The following is a 7,359-nucleotide window of genomic DNA, read 5'->3' on the forward strand; positions in this document are numbered from 1 at the left end:
GTGCTCAGTCCTATTATTATCATTATTATTTCTGAGACAGGGTCTTGCCATGTGGCTCAGGCTGGCGTGCAGTGGCATGATCATAGCTCACTGCAGCCTCAACTGCCCCAGGCTCAAGTGATCCTCCCACCTCAGCCTCCCTAGTAGCTGGGATTACAGGCACCCACTGCCACTACTGGCTAACTTTGATGGCTTTTTTATTTTGTTTTGTTTTGAGGCAGAGTCTTACTCTGTCACCCAGGTTGGAGTGCAGTGTTGCCATCACAGCTCACTGCAGCCTTGACCTTCTGGGCTCAAGCAATCCTCCCACCTCTGCCTCCAGAGTAGCTGGGACCACAGGCAGGTAAAAACACACCCAGCTAATTTTTTAACTTTTTTGTAGTGACGGGGTCTCGCTTTGTTGCCCAGGCTGTTCTCGAAGTCTCAAAGTATGGTAATAAAACACTGAAGGCATAAATGAAAACACTCACACACTTAAATATATATTAGAATGTTGGCCAGGCGCGGTGGCTCACGCCTGTAATCCTGGCACTTTGGGAGGCTGAGGCGGGCAGATCACGAGGTCAGGAGATCGAGACCATCCTGGCTAACATGATGAAACCTCGTCTCTACTAAAAATACAAAAAATTAGCCAGGTGTGGTGGTGGCGCCTGTAGTCCCAGCTACTCGGGAGGCTAAGGCAGGAGAATGGCGTGAACCCAGGAGGCGGAGCTAGCCGTGAGCCGAGATCACGCCACTGCACTCCAGCCTGGGTGACAGAGCGAGACTCCGTCTCAAACAAACAAAAAATATATATATATATGTATATATATAAGAATGTTAAAACTATGCATAGTAAAAAAAATAAGCAAAAGTTAAAGAATAGATGATAATCCAGGGGAAATATTTTTAATTTATATTGCAGAGAAAGGACTAATTTTGACATATATAAATCGACAAATTTACAAGAAAAATACCAACAACCCAATAAAACTGTACAAAACATTTCTACAGAAATTTCACTGGTAAGGAAATACAAAAAACTCTCAACTATATGAAAAGATGCCTAACCTCATTCATCAATGAGAAATGCAGACCATGTTTCAACTTAGCATATTTTTAATCACCAAAAAGTTTCATAGAGTGTTGGAGGGGGTGTGGGCAAACAGGCCTTGCCTATTCATTGGTGGGAGTAAAAGCTGGTAACATGTTTATGGAGAGCAATTTAGCAATTCCCATGAAAATCAAAATCACAAACACCTATTCCTTTGACCTAGGATTTATTTTTGTTATTTTATTGTTTTTGAGACAGGGTCTCACTCTGTTGCCGAGGTTGGAGTGCAGTGATACGATCATGGCTCACTGAAGCCTTGGAAATCCTAGGTTAAAGTGACCATACCACTGCAGCCTCCCAAGTAGCTGGGAATACAGGTGTGAGCCACCACACCTGACCGGTATTTTCATGTCTAAGAATTAGCCCTACATATTTGCACACAGGTGAAAGGGGAATGTGTAGGTTATTTTTTGCAGCTTTGCTTGTATTGGCAAAAGGCTAGAAACAACCTAAATGTCTGCCAGTAGGGGACTGGTTACATTCTGATATATCCATACTGTGGAATACTATGCCACCAGAAGAAAGTGCATTTTATTCAGTATAATGGAACAATGTACAAGATACATTAAGTGACAAAAGCAAGGTGCAGAAAAGTGCATGTAGTTTTTTACACATTGGTGTAAAAAAGGGGAAAACTACAAGCATGATTGCTTACATATGCATGGATCATCTCTGAAAGGAGGCGCAGGCAACTGGGAGTATTGGCTGTTGTGAGAAAGCAGATTGAGTGGCAGGGATACAGGGTGGGGAAGAAACTTTCTCCATGTGCTCTTTTGAACTTTTGATATTTTGAACATAAATTGTGTGTGTGTGTGTGTGTGTGCGCGCATGCACACATGTGTGTGTTTAATATACAAGGTTGGGTGCAGTGGCTCACACTTGTAATCCCAGAACTTTGGGAGGCCAAGGCAGAAGGACTGTTTGAGCCCAAGGAGTGTGAAACCAGCCGAGGCAACATTATGAGACAAACATAATCTCTATAAAAAATTTTAAAAATTAGCTGGATGTGGATGTGGGGGTCTCTGCCTGTGGTCCCAGCTACTTGGGAGGCTAAGGTGGGAGGATCACTTGAGCCCAGGAGGATCACTTCGAGGCTGCAGTGAGCTTTGATTGTGCCACTCCACTCCCTCCTAGGTGACAGAGTGAGACCATGTCTCTGAAAAAACAAATAAAAATTTAAAAACTATAACATTTTTGGGGCGGGGCATGGTAGCTCACACCTGTAATCTCAGCACTTTGGGAGGCCAAGGCTGGAAGATTACTTGAGGCCAGGAGTTTGAGACCAGCCCGGAAAACACGGTGAGACCCCAATCTCTATAAAATAGATATAAATATATATATAACTATAACATTTTAAACAAATGTGAGCCTGCAGCTGCTTATGTTGCCTGTGTGGAAATGAAGCTATGCCAGAGGCAAGCATAGCTGAAGAACAGAGAAGCAGATTCCCGATGGCATCTTTTGAGGACCTGGATCCTGCTGTTTCTAGCTGTGTTCTAGTTACAAGATTCTTCTTTTTGGTTTAATCTGTTTGAGGAGGGTTGGCAAGTGTCTTGGTCACTAAGTCCATCACAGCAAAGATCATGCTGTTTTAACAATCTCTTTTTGTGTTTATTATGGTAACTTCTGATACCAGCACAATGCCTGCCATTGTAGAATGAAAGAGCCCTCACTTAACAAATGAGAAAAATGAGGCCCCAGGAGAAAGGCATTTGCTCCAGGACACCATGCAGAGTGGGAGAGCTGGGAGTAGAACCCAAGTCTCCTGTCTGTTAGGCCAAATCAGTTGACTCAATTCAACAAATGTTTATTGAACACCACTATCTGCCAGACTCTAGGCTTGGCATATAATATGGAAGGTAATAAAATGTCAGCCAGGCACAGTTGCTCATGCCTGTAATCCCAACACTTTGGGAGGCCGAGGCAGGCAGATCACCTGAGGTCAGGAGTTCAAGACCAGCCTGCCCAACATGGTGAAACCCTGTCTCTACTAAAAATACAAAAATCAGCCAGGCTTAATGGCAGGCGCCTGTAATCCCAGCTACTCAGGAGGCTGAGGCAGGAGAGCTGTTTGAACCCGGGAGGCGGAAGATGGCACCATAGCACTCCGGCCTGGGGGACAGAATAAGACTCTGTCTCAAAGTAAATAAATAAATAAATAAATAAATAAATAAAAAGGAAGATGTGGGTTCTTGACAACTTCTTTATCTGGAGGGGAACTCCTCCCCCTTTCAAAACAGGGGCTTGTTAAACCCGGTGAATCTCTAATGAATGGAGGGTTGGAGAGTGAGGGACTGGAACCAGGAGTCCTTTCAGGCACCCAATCCAGGAGACTGTAATCTGCCTATGTCTTCTCCCACCCATATAGGGCTCTGGCATATGGCACCCCACCACCCACACTGCCCTGCTTCCCAGTGGCCAGGGGCCTGGGCCTGCTCTGCTGCGATGACAGGAGCTGGTTCCCTGGTCAAACCAGTAACAAGTGATCAGTGCTTCGCCAGCCCAACTAGGACCGTCCTTACAGGATACTGGGCACGTAGGTCCTGCCCAAACCCAACCTTCCCATTAGCGGTCTATCTGCCTGCTATGCGCTCACCATCGTTTATTGTCATTTGCCTGCCTCATTCCTGGCACTGCTTGATACTTGTTCAGAGAGAACTTTGCATATTAAAAAGATACCAATTTATGTGTTTACATTATCCTTTAATACAAAAAGACACATTCTTGACCGGGTGCATTGGCTCACGCCTGTAATCCCAGCACTTCGGGAGGCCAAGGTGGGCAAATCACCTGAAGTCAGGAGTTTGAGACCAGCCTGACCAACATGGCGCAACCCTGTCTCTACTAAAAACAGAAAAATCAGCAGAGATTGCAGTGAGCCAAGCTTGTGCCACTGCACTCCAGCTTGGGTGACAGAGGGAGACTGTCTCAAAAAAACTAATTTAAAAGACTGGGCGCGGTGGCTCACACCTGTAATCTCAGCACTTTGGGAGGCCAAGGTGGGCGGATCACCTGAAGTCAGGAGTTTGAGACCAGCCTGGCCAACATGGCACAATCCTGTCTCTACTAAAAATAGAAAAATTAGCCAGGCATGGTGGTGGACGCCTGTAATCCCAGGCACTCAGGAGACTGAGGCAGGAGAATCTCTTGAACCCAGGAGGCAGAGGTTTCAGTGAGCTGAGATCGCGCCACTGCACTCCAGTCTGGTAAAAGAGTGAGACTTTGTCTCAAAAATAAATAAAAATAAAAAATTGAGCACACGTGGCAATCCATGCCAACTGTCTGGTACACAGTGGGTCCCTGGAGTGTCCCCTCCTTCCAGGAGCCCAGAGCTGGACAGGCAGCTCTGAGAACCTTCTGGCTTGGAGGGTTCACCAGACGTCACAGCTGATTGCAGTGGTGGGGGGCTGGCCTTTCCATTACTCATTAGAAGGCCTTTACTTCACAAGCTGCATTGAGGGACACACAGGCCTCTGAAATTAATTATAAGTTCAGTCAGGTTTGACTCGTGGATGGAGCGAGTTCATGAGTCAGTGTGGGCATGACCCAGCCTCCTTTCATCCCAACTTCTAAACCAGTAATTGAAGAGAAAAAAAATTACAAAATAAGGCCGGGCGTGGTGGCTCATGCCTGTAATCCCAACACCTTGGGAGGCCAAGGTGGGTGGATCACCTGAGGTCAGGAGTTCGAGACCAGCCTGGCCAACATGGTGAAATCCCATCTCTACTAAAAGTACAAAACAATTAGAAAGGCATGGTGGTGCACTCCTGTAATCCCAGCTACTTGGGAGTCTGAGGCAGGAGAATCACTTGAACCCAGGAGGTGGAGGTTGCAGTGAGCCGAGATCACGCCATTGCACTCCAGCCTGGGCAGCAAGGGCGAAACTTTGTCTCAAATATAAATAAATAAATAATAATAAATAAAAATTAAAAATAAAAGAAAGCCTTTATGAAAGTGTGGTCTCTGTTGCCTACATCACAATCACCTTGAGCCCCTACATCCTTTGAATGAGTCTTGGGGGTGTGCCCTAGAAATTCATCAGTCAATTACCACAGCAGGTACATGAAGAAGCCAAATCTGAGTTACGCAAATACATTATTTTTCTATCGTTTGACTTCCCTCTATTTGGGTCTCTATTCTACCTGCCTGCAGAACACATTCTCTCAGTCACTTCCAGGTGAACACTGTCATCCCACTCCTTCCCCCACCTCCACCACTGATCTAAACTTGGGGAGTTCCTTTGAGCCACAGCCTAGGTGGGGTGGGGTGGGAACGGGCTGCTGGGTGAGAGCCCCCTCTCTGAGATGAATCCTCCTGGGCCTCTCATCTCCGTGGGTCACACATGCCCTCATTTCTACTCTGCTGCTGCCGCCCCCACAATCCAATAGCAATAGCACGACCCCTGGCTTTGACAGTGTATCTGGGGCTCTGTCCCTTCCATATCACCCCCAAACCAGCATCAAATGTCTTGCCTGGCCCTGCACCAGTTAGTGCAGGGTGTCCAACTGGGGGCGGAAGGGCTTCCTGTGCCTGCCTCTTCCAATCCTCCCTGTCTTATTTATACCCAGACAGACACTGAAGCTTTTGAACTTAAAAGGCTGGAATTTGGCATCTTTGTTCTCTGACTAGAAAGCAGAATCATCTCAAGACCAAAAAGCAGGAGCCAGCATCCCATAGCATGATCTGAGACCCCCATGGAAGCTGCTCTTTTCTTTCTCATCACATAGGCTGAGCCACCCGGGACTGTCAGTGCACAAGGATCAGGGACGCGGCTGCTCCTCTGAGTGGGAGGAAGCCAAGAGTATCTTCTCTTAGATTGGGCTGAGTTCCCACACCCAGCACACACATTCCCTGCTCACTCACCTCCCCCAGACAGCTGGGAAATGACACCTCTGGTGACAGAGCCAGTCCCCGGGCTTCTGTGGGGAGGGAGTGGGGCACTGCAGTGGGGGAGGATCTCACACCCGGAGGCCCTGGGAAGCCAGGGTGGGGGAGGGACGAAGCTGGTTCCTGTTTGTCTCAGAGATCAAGGCCATCAGCCTCCCTGCACCTTCCAGGGATGTAGTAAGCACCCCCACCCCAGGTTCAAAGGGCCTCGCCTAAAATGCCTCCTGTACCCTTGAGGCTTGCTTTGATCCCCTGCACTCCACCAGAGCGACAGCTCCCCTGGTCCCATCTTCTCTGACAAGCTGGGTGGGAGTGTACACAGCCTCTGGGTGTGCTTAGAGGGCCTAATGGAGATAGGGATAATCTTCCATGTTATCCACATCAAGCCATTTAACGAATATGGATTTAGTATCTGCATATGCAATGTATTTGGGGTCCAGAAAGAGGAGGGCAACTGTCCAAGGTCACACTTGCGAGGCGAATACGCATGTAAAGCAGCACCTTGTAAACTGTACCCACTGTGCCTACTACTAAAGAAAAAAAAAATGAGAGAAAAAAAAAAGCCTTTTGGTCCCTGTGCCTGGGACCAAAGCCTGAGCGCTCTCCTGCAGTCGGGGTCGCTGACCCAAGCCTGGGGCAAAGCTAGGTCTTGGCCAGTCAGCAGCCACCACGTGAAGCAGCCCCTGCCCCCATCACCCCCGGCTGCCTTGTGCCCTCCTCCTCGGGGTCTTCAGCTCACCCCACCTCAGTCGGGCCTGCTCCAGCTGTTAAGTACCCCTAGTCTGAACCTCAATCGTGAGGCGGGACACCCCCCTCCTCACACCCTGTAGACACTCCCCGGTCCTCCACCCCTTGGACTTGTTTCGGCGGGAAGAGCCTGCCTCATCTTTTCTTCCTACCCTCCTACCCAGTGGCCAGGGATCGCAGGCTTCCTCTGAGACATCCACCAGCGGGGTGATGGGTTGGGACCAACCTCCTACACTCCCCTCCACCCTAGCAGCAGGGTCCACGCTCTCGATATCGCCCCAGCGCCTGTACTGGCCCTCTCTGATTTCCCAACCCCAGCCCATTCCAAGTGCTGAAGGCGGGTCGCTAGGTGCTGGGACCTGGGCGCGGGGCGAGACCTTGGGCTGTGTGGGATGCAGGCTGGCTTATTGGGTTCACGATTCAGGGAGTGGTCTGGGGGTTAGGTGCAGGGCCAGGCTGCTGTGTGCCCTAAGGGGCAGGTGGCAAGAGGTTTGGGGGCGGCTGTGGAAGGCTGTGCTCAGACAGGGCGGGGTGACGGTGGGTTTAGGGAAGCCGCAGCAACCCGCCTGGTGGTCGCGTGAGTGCCCAGAGAGCTGCCGGGGCACGGTGGCGCCAGACCCGCAGTCCCGCTC

This window comes from Mandrillus leucophaeus, unplaced genomic scaffold (assembly GCF_000951045.1).
Source record: "Mandrillus leucophaeus isolate KB7577 unplaced genomic scaffold, Mleu.le_1.0 Scaffold46, whole genome shotgun sequence".
NCBI lineage: Eukaryota > Metazoa > Chordata > Mammalia > Primates > Cercopithecidae > Mandrillus > Mandrillus leucophaeus.